Source organism: Schistocerca serialis, chromosome 6 (assembly GCF_023864345.2).
Source record: "Schistocerca serialis cubense isolate TAMUIC-IGC-003099 chromosome 6, iqSchSeri2.2, whole genome shotgun sequence".
Lineage (NCBI taxonomy): Eukaryota > Metazoa > Arthropoda > Insecta > Orthoptera > Acrididae > Schistocerca > Schistocerca serialis.
The window spans coordinates 752784204-752802226 of record NC_064643.1 but is presented as its reverse complement, the minus strand read 5'-3'; positions in this window follow the sequence as shown (position 1 = coordinate 752802226).

Here is an 18023-nt window from a genome sequence, read left to right as displayed (position 1 = left end):
GTCATTTTTTCGGATGAATCCAGGTTCTGTTTACAGCATCATGATGGTCGCATCCGTGTCTGGCGACATCGCGGTGAACGCACATTGGAAGCGTGATGGTATGGGGTGCCATTGGTTACACGTCTCGGTAACCTGTTATTCGCATTGACGGCACTTTGAACAGTGGACGTTACATTTCAGATGTGTTACGACCCGTGGCTCTACCCTTCATTCGATCCCTGCGAAACCGTACATTTCAGCAGGATAATGCGCGACCGCATGTTGCAGGACCTGTACGGGGCTTTCTGGATAGAGAAAATGTTCGACTGCTGCCCTGGCCAGCACATTCTCCAGATCTGTCACCAATTGAAAACGTCTGGTCAATGGTGGCCGAGCAACTGGCTCGTCACAATACGCCAGTCACTACTCTTGATGAACAGTAGTCTCGTGTTGAAGCTGCATGGGCAGCTGTACCTGTACACACCATCCAAGCTCTGTTTGACTCAATTCCCAGGCGTATGAAGGCCGTTATTACTGCCAGAGGTGGTTGTTCTGGGTACTGATTTATCTAGATCTATGGACCCAAACTGCGTGAAAAAGTAATCACATGTCATTTCTAGTATAATATATTCGTCCAATGAATAGCTGTTTATCATCTGCATTTGTTCTTGGTGAAGCAATTTTAATGGCCAGTAGTGTATTACGACTGGATGGTAAGGAAAGCAGCGAAACAGACATTCTCGTGCGTAGTCCTCATTTATTTGTATATAGATTCACACACAGATTATGAAAAAAACCTGGATACTAAAGCGGAACACAGGATATAGGCACAATGCATTTACTATATATGGCAGTGGAAAGTGGTCACACGTTGGTGTACATGCAAAAAAAAAAAAAAAAAAAAAAAAAAAAAAAAAAAAAAAAAAAATTAAAAATAAAAAATGTATTTTAGGTGTTTACTACATTAGAGAATATGCGAAAAATCTATAAGCCTCCATCACCCTTTGCATCAGCTTAAAAAAATGATGGTTGTGCTGTATCATGATGTGGTGGACTGGATATTTCACACATTGTTATTCCACAGCTCTTAAGGAAAAAAGGTATCGAATAGAACATGGTCGATTCGTATAAACAAATTTCCCCGAAAAGTGTAGTTCATGTGGAAAACTGTGCACCTTGAAGGAAACTATAAACTGTTAAAAACTTTCTGAAGTCAACATCGCATAAGTATTCCTTTATTTACAACAACCGGTTCCGCCGCACCTTGTGTCATCTTTAGGTCTTCAGAATTTTTATTATAAAACATGTCCATTTCGAGTTGGAACCTCACGCCAAGTTGTCATGTTAGTGAAAAAAGCGTAGCACATTATACAAAGGTTTGTCGTAAATAAAACGTGTAAAATCACATGGCCATGACCACGTATAATATGTAGGGCTCAAAGATGAGTGTTACGTCATAAAAATCGCGGTACATAATAAAATGCACAGTATCACATCTGTTTGCGTTATCTGGACATGTTCTAATCATCGAAGATCCATCCAACTTAGACGGCGTATAGCGTACATTTTATGGAGGACAATGCGCCATGTTACTGGGCCACGATTGTTAGTCACTGGTTTGAACAACTTTCTGGACAGTTCTAGCGAATGACTCGGCCACCCAGATCGCCTGACGTGAATCCCATCGAACATTTACGGAAGATAAACCGAGACGCAGGTCGTGCACATAATCCTGCACCTGCAACACTTCCGCGATTATGGACGGTGGTAGAGGCAGCATGGCCCAGTATTTCTGCAGGGGACTCCCCAACGACTTTCGAGTCCAGAATGAGATTTTCACTCTGCAACGGAGTGTGCGCTGATATGAAACTTCCTGGCAGATTAAAACTGTGTGCCCGACCGAGACTCGAACTCGGGACCTTTGCCTTTCGCGGGCAAGTGCTCTACCATGTGGCTAAGCCATGTCTCCGCAATATCCTTTCTTTCAGGAGTGCTAGTTCTGCAAGGTTCGCAGGAGAGCTTCTGTAAAGTTTGGAAGGTAGGAGACGAGATACTGGCAGAAGTAAAGCTGTGAGTACCGGGCGTGAGTCGTGCTTGGGTAGCTCAGTTGGTAGAGCACTTGCCCGCGAAAGGCAAAGGTCCAGAGTTCGAGTCTCGGTCGGGCACACAGTTTTAATCTGCCAGGAAGATTCGACTTTCGAGTCCATGGCACGTCGAGTTCCTGCGCTACGCCGAACAAAAGGAGGTCCGACAATGTATTAAGAGGCATCCCATGACTTATCACCTCAGTGGGTGTCGCTTGTCGTAATACGCAGGCGCTGGTTGAAGATAATCCTGCTGTCAATAGGAACAAGACAACCAGTTCAATGGTTCAAATGGCTCTGAGCACTATGGGACTCAACATCTTAGGTCATAAGTCCCCTAAAACTTAGAACTACTTAAACGTAACTAACCAAAGGACATCACACACACCCATGCCCGAGGCAGGATTTGAACCTGCGACCGTAGCAGTCCTGCGGTTCCGGACTGCAGCGCCAGAACCGCTAGACCACCGCGGCCGGCGACAACCAGTGCTGGTAGACTTGCAGAGGGTCGAAAATTGGTCTGGTTGTAAATAAATATAACATTGTACACACAAAGGAGAAACGAAGTCCAGTATTATTCTATTACACAACTACTGGAAACTAACTACTGCAAAATACTTAGGAGTGAGCATCAAGAGCGACCTCAAGTGGAATGGCTACGTAAAGCAATAGCAGATGCCTGGCTGAAAGGAATTTTAAGGATATTTGATTCATCCATGACAGAAGTGACTTACGAAACACTACTGTTGATAAAACCACGTTGTTGTGTATGGGATTTGAAACCTACGAGTGCGGTTCAGAAAGTAACCTCCGATTGGTCACAGTGCGGGTTGTGGGGGGAGTAGCGACGCCATCTGTGCGTTCACGCACTCAACAGGTCAGTCGGCATCAAGCCGTGGTCGAGTGAACGTCGTACCTGCGCTAGTTTAGTTTTTGTGGCGGTTTGAAATGTGTGCTGCAATAGAAAACCCCGCCAAATGTGAAGTGCGTGCTGTCATAAGGTTTTTTACAGCCAAAGGATATTCTGCAGCAGCTATTCATCGTGAGCTTTGTGCCGTGTACGGACCAAGAGTTATGAGTGAAGGAGTTGTCCGTGAATGGGTACGTTTATTTAAAAGTGGACGAGAAAACGTTCATGATGAAGAGAGGAGTGGTAGACCATCATTGGTGACTGACGAACTCGTTCAGACAGTTGATGCAAAAGTTCGTGAAAATCGACGTTTCTCAATGTCGGAGTTGTCTACTGGTTTTCCACAGATTTCTAAGACTCTTGTACGAGATAGTGACAGCAAGATTGGGTTACCGTAAGTTCTGTGCACGATGGGTGCCCAAAATTCTTACCGACCACCACAAAACTCAAAGAATGGCCTCTGCATTAGACTTTATGTCACGTTATGAGGACAAAGGAGAACCATTGTTAAACAGAATCGTGACCGGTGACGAAACCTGGATTAAGTACGTGAACCCTGAGACAAAAGAACAATCAAAGATGTGGGCACATTCAAATTCGCCTACCAAACCAAGAAAAGCCTCGTAAGATTTTTCTGCCAGAAAACTGATGGCAACGGTGTTTTGGGATGCCAAAGGGGTGTTGTTGGTTGAATTCATGGAACGTGGTACGACCATTAATCAAGACGTGTACTGTGAAACAATAAAGTTACGACGGGCTATACAGAACAAACGCCGTGGTATGCTGACTTCCGGTATCGTTTTCTTGCACGATAACGCCCGTCCTCACTCTGCTCGCAGAACAACGGCCCTTCTTGAGTCCTTCAAGTGGGACGTTATCAACCATCCACCTTACAGCCCAGACCTGGCGCCAAGTGATTATCACCTCTTCATGCATTTGAAGAAATGGCTCGGGTCACAGCGGTTTGATGACGACGAAGAGCTCAAAGATGCGGTCACAGGCTGGCTCCAGGCAAAAGCGGGTGATTTTTATGGAGAAGGAATTTCAAAGCTTGTGAAGAGAGACGATAAGTGCCTCAATCGTTATGGAGACTATGTAGAAAAATAGTGCAAAGATGTAGTTGTAAGATGTATATATTAAAATATTTTTATTTAACTTGGTGTATTTTTTAAATCAACCGGAGGTTACTTTCTGAACGGCCCTCGTATAAGAGCAAAATTTAAGAAAGTTCTTGAAGTGTTTGAAACAACTTTAAGTCTCTTCTACACTGTGTGATTCATTGAAAGCTTTATGGTGGCCCTTACAACGTCGGTTTTGGGCTGTTCATTGCGGTCTGTATTGTTTAAAAGCCACTGATTCGAATAAATTTTGTGACAAAGACCTTTCTCCAGTGTGGGAATGTTAAGTACTTTAACATTCCCAGCTCTATGCTACCTGCCATTTGGAGAATGGATAATACGATTATCAGATTAACAACGTGGATTATTTTCTGTCCTTCAGTTAGCTAGAAAACAGGATGATGCATAGAAAAAGTGTGTGGTAGTTAACAGGCTCAGAGTATTCTTGCGGATTTTTTTGAAAAGTCGTGCAGAATGACAGTGGCGCAGCAATAGTCAGTGCAGCTGTTATCAAACGAATATAATTCACTGAAAAGAAATGAAGCAAATGAGGATGAAATCAATGAAGCTTCAGCCACAGGAAACGTTCTAAGTAAAAGTCGTTAAGAAATGCCGAAATTGCAGTTCAAAAATGTGTGTGAAATCTTATGGGACTTAACTGCTAAGGTCATCAGTCCCTAAGCTTACACACTACTTAACCTAAATTATCCTAAGGACAAACACACACACCCATGCCCGAGGGAGGACAGTCCATGACTGCAGCGCCTGAGACAGCTCGGCTAATCCCGCGCGGCGAAATTGCAGTGAAAAGAATGTTGTTTGTTATGTTGTTGTCGTCTCCAGTCCGAAGCCTCGTTATATCTGCGTAAACACTAAAATTTACATGAATTTGAACCTGCTTACTACAACAAACACGCTGGTCTCCTCCTGCATCTTTTACGCCTCACACTTCACTCTATTACCAAACTTACGATTCCTTGATGTCTCTATTAACCTGCACCTTCTTTTGCTCAAGCTGTGCCTTGAATTTCTCTACTCCTCGATGCGACTCAGTACTTCATTAGTTATGTGATCTACTTATTTAATCTTCAGCAATCTCCTGTAGCACCACATGCTCAAAGCTTCTGTTCTTCTCTTGTTCAAATCCTTATCATCCATCTTTCATTTCCGTAAACGCTGAATTGCAGACGAGTATTATCAAAAAATCGTAAGATTTAAATTTATATTCGATATAAATAAATTTCTATTTTTCAAAGCGCATTTATGGCTCTCGCCAGTCTACATTTTATGTACCCTCTACTTCGGGCATCGTTTGTTATTTTGCTGCCCAAATCGCAAACCCTAACTACCACTTTTAGTGTCATTTCCTAACATAATTCCCTCAGCAGCGCCTGATTTAACTGGACACACTGCATTACCCTTTAGTTAATCTCCATCTTTTAACCATTTTTCAAGACAGTTCATTCCGTCAACTGCTTTCTGAAGTCCTTAGCCGTGTCTGACAATTACAATGTCATCAGCAGAGCTCCATTTTATATATACCTTTTCCGTTAACTGTAATCCCAATTCCAAATTTCTTATTGGTTTCCTTCACATAATGTTCAATAGACAAATTGAATAGCATTAGGTATAGGCTACGATCCAGTCTCACTGCCTTCTCAACTACTGCGTCCCTTTCATGTACTCAGAATCTTAACTGCAGTTGTGAATAATCGTCTGTTCCCTGTATTTTAATCCCTTTACCTTCAAAATTTCGTAGAATATTTCAGCTAACATCGTCAAAGGCTTTCGCAAAATCTACAAATGTTATAAATGGAGGTTTTCCATTCTTCAGTTTATCTAGCAGCATAAGAAGTAGGGTCAGTACTGTTTCGTGTGTTATACATTTCCCCGGTACCCAAACTGGCCTCTCAATGCTTCTGCAAGTAATTTGTGTCAGTAGTTTACAACGATGGCTCACTCAACTGTTGGTTCTGTAATATTCTTACATGTTAGCACCTGCGGACTTTGGAACTGGAGTTATTACATTCATTTAGAAATGTGTGTGTCGTTCAGTCCCAACGTATTTACATTCTACATACAATAATTTTGTCATGCATCTTGTTCCCAAATAACGAAATAATTCTGAGTGGGTGTCATCTACTGCAGGTGCCTACATCGTGACAAATTAAGATCTGTGCCGGAGTGGCATAGATGTCATTCGTCTCATTTCAGTGAAATTGATTCACTTGCCCATAGAGCAGGACAACCAACGGTTCTTTAGACCTGTTTCCAGAATGCTGCTGCTGTCACTTAGCCCCTGGGATAAAAACTACCTACAGAGTTCGGAAGTAATCGGAGGAAATTTAACTGACAATCTTCGTATGGGTCGGCCTGGGAACGTACTGAGATAGCCTAAAGATTAAGGTAATCCTAATGAAAAGCGTAGAATCGGTTTTAGAGTCGCGGTATAGCAGAAATGTCATTTGTCTAGAAATACTGGTTAAACGTACTGACACACGGTCGCTGAGAAACTGACGAAGTATAGATCTAGTGAGATCCCTATTTAGCGTTATCTGCCTAGTCTCACATGACAAACAGATCAAGGTGTTTCAACACATCATTAAAGATAAAGTTCTTTCTCAAAGCTCAAAGCAGAGCTCCCTCTGGTCTTGTACTAACTATCTAATTGAAATAGATCCCATACTCCTCATTTTCAAATACTTAATCAGATCGACTCAATATAGTACGTTCTAACCCTGCAATTACCACCTACAGAAAACCAAAGCAGAAAGGAAAACCCTGTTGAATGACTAAGTATAAATGCCAAGCAATTCATTATTTACACTAACAGATAAAATAATAGAATAACGCTCCCAAAGAGGATTAATATAATAATACTGTCCAATATAATAATAATAATACCACTCAACATCTTTACACTCACTTATCAATCAACTCCTCCACAGAATATTGAAACGAAAAGTCAGACCAGCTGTCATCAAAGTTTTCAACCACTCGCTAACAGCTAGTACAACACCATACAATTCAAACCATGAACCGGAAAAAAAAGCACTCGTCGACACTGTCTCCTACAAACACACGGTAAAAAAATCGTGAATAGAAGTTAGTCTTAAACATATACTTCCTGCTTCGTTAAGCTGGCAACAAGTAGGAGCCGGCCTCGGTGGTCTAGCGGTTCTAGGCGCTGAGTCCGGAACCGCGCGACTGCTACGGTCGCAGGTTCGAATCCTGCCTCGGGCATGGATGTTTGTGATGTTCTTAGGGTAGTTAGGTTTAAGTAGTTCTAAGTTCTAGGGGACTGATGACCACAGATGTTAAGTCCCATAGTGCTCAGAGCCATTTGAACCATTTGAAGCAACAAGTAGGTAAATGCGCCTAAGAGGAGGAAACATGTAGTGGAGTCGCAGTATTTACATTGAGAAAAGCAATGTCCGGCGAAATAGTTGTATCGAGTGGCAAAAAACTACAGCACACCACAAAAAAAGAGTGAGAAACATGATGAACGGTGGGAAGAAGGTCAGAACGCAAAGTTGTGCTTACATGGCAGTAATAAAAGTGGTAGTGCGACCTCCAGACCAGATGTAAGGAAACGCAGATCAGCAAATCGTAAGTAATTACTTTTCTTGCAAAAAAAAAATCGCGACGTGAACTGTTTCATAACCTAAAACTAACAAAACTGTATCTTTATAGCTCCGACTGATTGTGCCTTAGAACAAGATAAGGCGAAACTCGAATGGGATAAATAAAGTAACTAGCTGCAGGAAAAGGCAGTTTTATTTACAAAACAAGTATTAATAACGTTTGCTTCGTTTAAAGAAGTTTTAGAGTTTTCACGTAAAGAATTCGGAGTCATTGCTTTTCAGGACGCCCTCGTAATCTGCGTAACAAAATTGTCCTCACTCTGAACTCTCATGTGAGTTCCACCTTTATAACAGAACTATGAGCTTTAAAATTTTGATGCTAATTTTTGTGTACTTGTAAAAATTTTTAGTATTTCAATGGTTTTCTGACCTTTTTTAATCCCGCAGTATGAAACTATTATTGGAATAGAATAAAGATCGGAAAACAAGGTTTCTTGTGCGCTACACTTCATCCCATTTAGTGTTTCCGAACAATGTAAGTGACCATTAGTCTCATTAACCACTTGAAATCATTCCTGTTCTCGTAGCTGACACCTATGTACGTACAATAGAGACGAGACCAAGTATAATAAATGTCCAAAGGATCTGATAATGTTTAATGTGCTAGATAACAGATACATATTCCTGAGTAACCTTGTTTGCTGGACATTAATTTAAAGGGGAATTAAGACAAGTGAATCTGACAAAGGAACGTGACTTTGGATACGGGTTACGTGATTTCTGTTTCTGAACGTAACTAATGGAACCTAAACCCTGAACACCATTATTTGGTAAACTTTGACACGCCACTTGGCCTTTAATGCTCACTATGGAGCTGCTGCTGTTGTGAAGCTGTTACCCTGTGAAGTTCGGGAGCTTCCGTGCTACCTTTTCTCACCGTCCGTTGAACACCAGCATCAGTAGCGAACTGTGTTTGGGCAACAAGTACAACTTTCTCCGGCGAGAACAGCCGCTCGCTCCATAGCGCACCAGTTTGGCTGCACACTCTTGGAACTTAAAACAGCCCTTCAGACGGAGCTCGAGCCCCAAATTAAATTATCGGAGAGGTAGGTGGAGATAAAGAGAGAGGGGTGGGGGGAGTAAAGCGGAGAGAGAGAGAGAGAGAGAGAGAGAGAGAGAGAGCTGGTTCTTTTGTCTCAGGAAATGAAACACTTTGCCTCTCGCCGCCCCCCCCCCTCCGCCCCCTCCTCACCCCTCTTCGAGGGCTGCTGCGGGGAGAGCGGCACTTGTTAGCGGCGCGACGTTCCCTTGTTTAACACTGCGCGCCCCTAACGAGCTGCAAATTAAGTTCCAGCAACAGCAGCGGACGCCGCTGCGCTGGAATTCGCCGAACGGAAGCAGCGGCCAGATGTGTCCTCCACAGTCCCAATTCCGTGTGCAGAACTGATTACGGTTCAGTGAATAACTGCTTTGATTAGTAACTTCTTTGTTCCTAAATAAATTTTTACTCCAATCCCTTTTACTCGGCAAACTGCAACACGCTGCTTAAAACAGAGGTCCTTAATAGGTAATCCGAGAAAGTGGTACAATTTGTAGAATACTTGTTTAAATTCATCAGTCTTCATCTCACCCCCGTTTTTATTTAATCAGTGGGCCACGTAAGGACCGCGCGCGAGAAGCTAGCAATTAGTGCAGCTGTTAGCCTCTAGTTTATTCGTCTGAGCCACATGTTTTTCACCAATTCACTCAATTCATCCCAACATTTGGCACCAGTTTTCCGTTTCCCATTACAGAAAATGCCAAACATCGCAATATCCGCTCAAAATTTGTTTTGGATTTGTTCGTCTTCTGGTAACATTCCCTTACCATCTAGATCTTTCTGTAAGTTCATGCATCATGGTAATACTAACCAAATGAACACTGTTTTTGCCTTGTCTCGTAAATTTTATTATAGTTGCGGCTCAATCTATGTTTCGAGTTATAAGCACATTTTCAAGTACATTACCGATTCAAAAGGTGATAATGCAAGGAAAACATGATAAGGTAAAGGTAATCTTAACTTCATAATGTAGCGATCCTTGGCTTAATGTAAAATTACTTCAATGACCTTTCTTTTGACAAATTATATATGCAATTATACAGTTCAGCAGTTACACTAACATGACTTAGTATACCTAGGGATAAAGTTATGCATCAGCATAGAAGTATTTATCTACTGATGGATTGAGGCTCAAAGTTTTACTTCCATCCCGGAGTTGTGATACCATCAAAAGAGGTGAATAACTGAATTAAGTTTCCCGTTTAATCTCTTTTTTAATTTCTAACTGAGCTTAGCTACCTTTTCCTCTCTGTGTAAGAGTTGTGTTTACATCCCCACACCTATTATTAAACGAGCAAACCCAATAAAATTATTCGCCACTTTTAGATGATATCACAACTCTAGGATAGAAGTAAAACTTTGGGCCTCAATCCATCAGTAGATAAATACTTCTATGCTTATGCGTAACTTCATTCTTAGGCCAAGAACCGCTTGGCTACTCTGGCCGGCGATGGGCTTACAACACAAAACCTAGGTTTTGCAGTAACCTTAATGAAATTTGTGAAACATGTTTAGTTAGTTTACAATGTTTCACCTCGAACTCACAGTTGATTAGGTTAAAATCATGGTAATATTTCTGTTTTTGACTCAAAGTCGTTGAGATGCGATACTTCCAATTTTGTGTAATTCACTCTTCCTCCGTGATAGTAAAACTAAATTTTGCGTCTGCGCTTTGTGTTATGATACAGCAGTTTCTTGTTTCAATATTGTAAAGTTTGGAGCGAGTACACTGCGTAATATCTTTCGACGTCTCTCTCTTTTATCGTTATTTTTTTTTTTTTTTGCTCTTCTTGGAACCACTGTAGTTGAAGGAGTGGGCAGTGATCAACTATGGAATGCAGAAGTGGTGTTTGGGAAGACTCTTGCCATGCCTCACTGATATTTGGAACTGAAGATAAAATGATAGGACCAGTTTCCATTGTTCTAACAATCACCTTCGGATCTAAAACAGAAAAAATGTTGTTCATCAAAACTTCTATCCACTTGAGATACAGGACAGTTTATTCCCTAATTCTGCAGGCACCAATAGTCACATCAGTCAGTCAAGTCAAATCACCAATGCTACATGGAAACTGCAAGCAGGGTTCACTACCGCCAAAGATTGCGGTTATAATTACTTCTATATCTTCTTTCGTCTTGGTATGGTGAGGGAGGTTGGTTGGTTGTTGGGATGTTTAAGGGGGACTAAACAGCTAAGGTCATCAGTCCCCCATTCCAAAAACAGACAAGACAACAATGCACGAAGCAGGTAAAACCCCAAGGGGAAGGATCTCCCCCCCAGGCCCTAAAATAACACAAAAGCGGTAACGCAGACGACAGACACGAAGAGTACAGATGAACACCAGACAAAAAGAAACAGAAGAAAAGAAGATGGCCGGAGACTGGTTGACTGACCACGACAACAAAAAAGGGAGTCAACCAACCGACGACACACTAAAATCTGCAACCAAATATGAGATACTCGAGGACAAGAGGCACACAAAGGGAAAGGAGCAGGACCTCCCTAAACGGAACAATAAAAAGGACTACCACGGATAAAATTTAAAACGTCTTCAGCCACGGAGGCATTGTCGCTTAAAACCAAAGGCAAAGTGCCCGGGAGATTAAAAGACTGCCGGAGGGTGCGCAGTCGGGGACACTCCAATAAAATGTGGGCGACCGACAGCCGGGACCCACACTGACACAGGGGGGGATCCTCCTGACGCAAAAGATGGCCGTGCGTCAGGTATGTATGGCCGATGCGGAGCCGACACGGGATAACAGAGTCCCTGCGAGAAGACCGCAGGGAGGAGCGCCACACGTCGGTCGTCTCCTTGACAGCCCGCAGTTTATTAGGCGCCGTCATGCCTCGCCACTCAGCAGACCACACCCCAAGCACCTTACGGCACAACACCAGCTGCTGATTGTGAGCTGTGAGGCCGATCTCCAAAGCTGGGGCGTCGATCGCCCCTTTGGCCAGCCTGTCAACACGTTCGTTCCCTGGGATGCCAACATGACCTGGCGTCCAAACCAAGACCACCGAACGACCAGAACGGGAAATGGCGGAAACAGACTCCTGAATAGAGGACACCAGAGGAGAAGAGGGATAGCAGCGGTCGATGGCCTGAAGGCTGCTCAGGGAGTCACTGCAGATGACGATGGACCTACCTGAGCAGAAACGCATATGCTCAAGAGCGCGCAAGATGGCCACCAGCTCTGCAGTAAAAATACTGCAGCCAGCCGGCAAGGAGCGTTGCTCAACATGGGCAGCATGAGCAAGAGCGTAGGCAGTGCGACCATCAACCAGGGAACCATCAGTGTAGACAGGCTCACAGCCCGGAAATGAGGCGAGGAGCGCAAGAAAACGGCGACGGAGGGCCACAGGCGGAACCGAGTCCTGGGGTCCCTGTGCCAAGTCCAGACGGACGGACAGCCGGGGCAAACACCAGGGAGGCGTAGGTGCATGGACCCGGAAGGGAGGTAGAAGAGGGAATGACCCCAGTTCCGACAGCAGGGACCGGACGCGGACAGCTACGGAAAGCCCAGACCTAGGTCGCCATTCGGGCAGATGGAGGACCATGGCAGAGAAAAGCAGGCGACGATTGGGATGGCCTGGCGAGCAATGCACGTGGACAGCATAGCCGGCGAGCAGACGATGGCGGCGAATCCGCAGCGGGGGAACCCCGGCCTCCACCAGTAGACTATCCACGGGGCTAGTGCGAAAAGCGCCAGTGGCAAGCCCAACCCCACAGTGGTGTATGGGGTCTAACAACTTCAACACTGAGGGTGACGCAGACCCATAGGCCAGGCTCCCATAATCAAGCCGGGACAGCACAAGGGCTCTGTACAATCGCAGCAGCGTGCAGCGATCTGCACCCCAAGACGTGTGGCTAAGGCAGCGGAGGGCGTTGAGGTGCCGCCAGCATTTTTGCTTCAGCTGAGTGACATGAGGAACCCATGTGAGCCGGGCATCAAACACGAGTCCCAAGAAGCGGCAAGTGTCCACCACTTCAAGCAGGTGGCCGTCGAGGTAAAGTTCAGGATGAGGGTGGACCGTCCGACGCCTGCAGAAGTGCATAACTCGAGTCTTGGGTGCAGAGAACTGAAAACCATGAGTCAGAGCCCATGATGCTGCCTTGCGAACGGCGACTTGCAGCCTGCGTTCGGCGACTCCCGTAGTCGTGGAGCTAAATGAGATGCAGAAGTCGTTGGCATACAAAGAAGGAGACACCGACGACCCCACTGCTGCAGCCAGACCATTAATGGCCACTAGAAATAAGGAGACGCTCAGCACTGAGCCCTGCGGGACCCATTTTCCTGTATATAAGATGAACTAGAGGTGGCACCGACTTGCACCCGGAAAGAGCAGCGCAATAAAAAGCTTTGAAGAAAAGCCGGGAGCCGACCACGATGACCCCACTCATGCAACGTGGCGAGGATGTGATGCCTCCATGTGGTGTCATACGCCTTCCGCAGATCGAAAAATACAGCAATGAGATGCTGACGTCGGGCAAACGCCGTACGGACAGCAGATTCCAGCCGCACCAAATTGTCCACTGCAGACCGGCCCCGACGGAAGCCACCCTGGGATGGACCAAGGAGACCGCGCGACTCAAGGACCCAACACAAACGCCGCCCCACCAGACGTTCGAGCAATTTGCACAAAACGTTGGTGAGGGTAATGGGACGATAGCTGTCCTCCGCCAGTGGGTCCGCACCGGGCTTCAAGATGGGGACAATAACACCCTCTCGCCATTGTGACGGGAACACGCCTTCGCTCCAAATGCGATTAAATATCGCGAGAATGTGTCTCTGGCAGTCCCTGGAGAGATGCTTCAGCATCTGCGCGTGGATGCAGTCTGGGCCTGGTGCTGTATCAGGGGAATCGGCGAGGGCAGTGAGGAATTCCCTCTCGCTGAAAGGAGCATTGTATGTTTCAGAACGATGCGTGTGGAATGAGAACGGCGTCCGCTCGGCTCGCTCCTTTAGAGAGCGAAAGGCGAGGGGATAAGATGCAGTCGCAGAGCTCTGAGCAAAGTGCGCGGCAAGCCGTTCAGCAATGGCGGCAGCGTCCGTGCAGACAGCGCCGTCCAAGGAGAGCCCAGGGACACCCATAGGGGTCTGGTATCCATAAATCCGCCGGATCCGGGACCACACGAGTGAGGGGGAGACATGGGAGCCCAAGGATGAGACATACCTCTCCCAGCACTCCTGCTTACGCCGTGCAATAAGACGACGGGCCAAGGCACGGAGCCTCTTAAAGGCGATGAGGGTCTCGAGAGACGGGTGCCGCCGAAGACGCTGGAGAGCCCGCCGACGGTCGCGAATAACCTCAGCAATCTCCGGCGACCACCAGGGTACAGCCTTCCTCCGAGGGAGGCCAGAAGATCGGGGGATGGCAGCCTCGGCCGCTGAAATGATGGACGTGGTTAAAACACGGACCACCTCGTCAATGTCACCCTGTGGGGGAGACTCAATGGTTGCAGCAGAAGTAAAAGCCGGCCAGACTGCCCTGTGGAGAGCCCAGCGGGGCAGGCGCCCAGAAGAACGACACTGGGGTAGTGACAAATAGATGGGAAAATGGTCACTACCGCACAGGTCAGGGTGCACCCTTCAGTGGAGGGATGGGACAAGTCCGGGGCTGCAAAGAGAGAGATCGATGGCCAAGAACGAGCCATGGGCCACACTAAAATGCGTGGGAGCACCGGTGTTCAAGAGGCTAAGGTCGAGCTGAGTCAACACATGCTCCACGGCCCGACCGCGGTCATCAGAGACAGTCCCACCCCATAGAGGGTTGTGGGTATTGAAATCGCCCAGAAGCAGCAATGGTGGCTGGAGTTGAGCCAGCAGCGCAGCCAAGACATGTCGGGGGAGCTCCCCATCCGGAGGAATGTAAACAGAGCAAACAGTAATAGCCGGCGAGAGCTCAACCCTGGCAGCAACTGCCTCGAAAGGCGTCTGAAGGGGTACTGGCGAGCTACAGACAGAGTGGTGAACAAAGAGGCAAACCCCACCTGACGCTCGTTGACAGGCAGCATGGTTCTTATAGTATCCCCGATAACCGCGAAGGGCGGGGGTCCGCAGTGCAGGAAACCAAGTTTCCTGCAGAGCAATGCAGAGAACAGGGGAATCACTCAGAAGCATCCGGAGCTCAGGCAGGTGGCGGAAATAACCGCCGCAATTCCATTGGAGAATGGAAGCAGGAAGGGACTGGGAGGGCATGAATGCGACTAAGAGGCAGACAGCGCTTCAGAGCCAACTGCCGCCACCGGGGGAGAGTCAGCTGAGTCCATAGGAGAGGCCCCCAAGGGCTCCGTGAGGGCGAGATCCGCGGCAGAGGCGAGGATCTACACCTCATTCCCGGAGCCAGGACTATGTACAGCAGGCGGTGCTGAAACCGCCGGAACGTCCTTCTTCTTGGACACATGCCGTTCCTTCTTCTCACGTCGGCCCTTAGGGTGAGAGGGCTGGGAGAGCTTCTCTGAAGGAGCGTCGGAGGCTGACGACGACGCAGAAGCCCTACGACCAGCAGGTGGCGGAACCTTCAGCCACTGGCTGACATCTGGCTGGGAAGGAGAAGAAACGGAGGAAGGGAGAGCCCCGAGGGACCCCTTCCGCGAGAGAGGAACCGGCGGAGGCAACGCTGGCGGAGAAGGAGGGGGAGGGATCGAGCCTCCCGGTTGTGGAGCAGATGTCACTCCCGAAGTAAGCGTGGGGGGAGCGACAGAAGAGGGTTTGCCCCCAACTGCTAAGGGGGCAACAGAGAAAGGCTTGCCCCCAGACACGAGGGGGGCAGACAGAGATACACGGCCCTGAGGGCCCACTGAAGGCGGCACAGATGAGGCGACAACCGTCGCTCGCGTGGGCGACGATAACGTGGCTGCAGCATAAGATGGTCGAATGGAAGCAGGAGGCAACCTTTCATATTTCAGTTTTGCCTCTCGATAAGTAAGCCGGTCCAGGGTCTTAAATTCCATGATCTTCCGCTCCTTATGAAGAACGGGGCAATCCGGCGAGCATGGAGAGTGGTGCTCCCCACAGTTGACACATACAGGCGGAGGCGCACATGGAGAATCGGGATGAGAGGGGCGTCCGCAATCTCGACATGTAGCGCTGGATGGGCAACGGGAGGACATATGCCCAAACTTCCAGCACTGGAAGCACCGCATCGGGGGAGAGACGTATGGCTTCATGTCCCAACGGTAAACCATCACCTTGACCTTCTCGGGCAAGACATCACCCTCGAAGGCCAAGATAAAGGCACCGGTGGCCACCCTGTTAGCCTTGGGCCCTCTATGTACACAACGGACAAAATGGGCGCCACGTCGTTCCAAGTCGGCTCTCAGCTCGTCATCGGATTGTAACAAGAGGTCACGATGGTAAATAATCCCCTGGACCATATTTAAGCTACGGTGGGGAGTGATGGTCACAGGGACGTCACCCAGCTTATCGCACAAGAGCAACGCTCGTGACTGGGCTGGGGAGGACGTCTTGAGGAGGATGGACCCATTCCTCATTTTAGACAACCCCGCCACTTCCCCAAACTTATCCTCCAGGTGTTCCACAAAAAACAGAGGCTTCGTCATAAGAAAGGAGTCACCATCAGTCCTGCTGCAGACAAGGTATTGCGGTACATAAGGCTCCCGCTTGGCACTAGATCGGCGTCCCTCCCATGGCGCAGCCAACGAGGGGAATGACTGAGGGTCGTATTGTGCAGCATCAAAGTCTACTCTACCCCGCTTAGAGACGCTGGTGGCCGTGCGACCACCAGCTTGGTGTGATTTATTGCGCTTCATTGCGCCACATCCGCCCAGATGCCACCTACTCCGAACGAGGGCTCTCCCCAAGGGCGCCACCCAGCCAAAGCAATGGGTACCTGGCCGATATCCCGTTGCCTGGAGTCCCCGTGCCCCAGACAAGATGGGCACATACTCCTTGGCATGCATGGGGAGGAAACAGCTCTGGCATCTGTAGTGCGATCCCTGCGTGGTCAGGGGGCTACCACCAAGAGGGTACATGACGACCCCACCACAACGGACTGGCTACCGTGCTGGATTTTAGGTGTTGAAAGGGTCCACAGTTGTCGTAGGCGCTAAGAAGAAGAGTGCACACAAGGTGAGAAGAAGACAACCCAGACGATGTTGGGCGTAGTCCCCCCCACACGACAATAGGTAACATGCAAGATGGTGGAGCATGATGGACCAATAGAAAAACACCACGTAAGGTGTCCTTCCCCAAATGGCACGCACTAACAACGGAAATTCGGAAAAAAAAGGAGGTCAAACCCAAGAGGGGACCATCACAGAAGGCCGAAACGTTTGAGACTCCTTTTAGTCGCCTCTTACGACAGGCAGGATTACCGCGGGCCTATTCTAACCCCCGAACCCGCAGGGGGGATGGTGAGGGAGACTTGTTATTTCATCAGCCTTTGGGATTTTAGCTGGCTCGTGAGATGGAAGTTTCACTTAGGAGAATGGAAGTCATAAAAAAGGTTTCTGCTCAAAGCTGGCTCGTGACAGGGAAGTTTCATTAAGGGGAATGGGAAAGTCATAAAGAAGTTTTCTGCTGAAAGCCGTTCTCTGTGTAGCTAGGTAGGACAACCTGCTACCAAGCCCAGCAGGAATGTTGGAAATGTTGGGAATGTTGAGGGAGGCAGGGCGACGAGCCATGAAATTGCGTTGGCAAGAAGCTCAAGGAATCCTCCTTAGCTAGGATAAGGATCTGAAAGACAGGAGAAAACATGAACGTCGGTTTGCAGTAGGGTTTTGGAGCATATACTGTATTCAAACATTATGAATCACCTCGAAGGGAACGATCTATTGATACGTAATCAGCATGGTTTCAGAAAACATCGTTCTTGTGCAACGCAGCTAGCTCTTTATTCGCACGAATTAATAACCGCTACCGACAGGGGATCTCAAGTTGATTCCATATTTCTGTATTTCCGGAAAGCTTTTGACACCGTTCCTCACAAGCGACTTCTAATCAAGCTGCGGGCCTATGGGGTGTCGTCTCAGTTGTGCGACTGGATTCGTAATTTCCTGTCAGGAAGGTCGCAGTTCGTAGTAATAGACGGCAAATCATCGAGTAAAACTGAAGTTCCCCAGGGAAGCGTCCTGGGACCTCTGCTGTTCCTGATCTATATAAATGACCTGGGTGACAATCTGAGCAGTTCTCTTAGGTTGTTCGCAGATGATGCTGTAATTTACCATCTAGTAAGGTCATCCGAAGACCAGTATCAGTTGCAAAGCGATTTAGAAAAGATTGCTG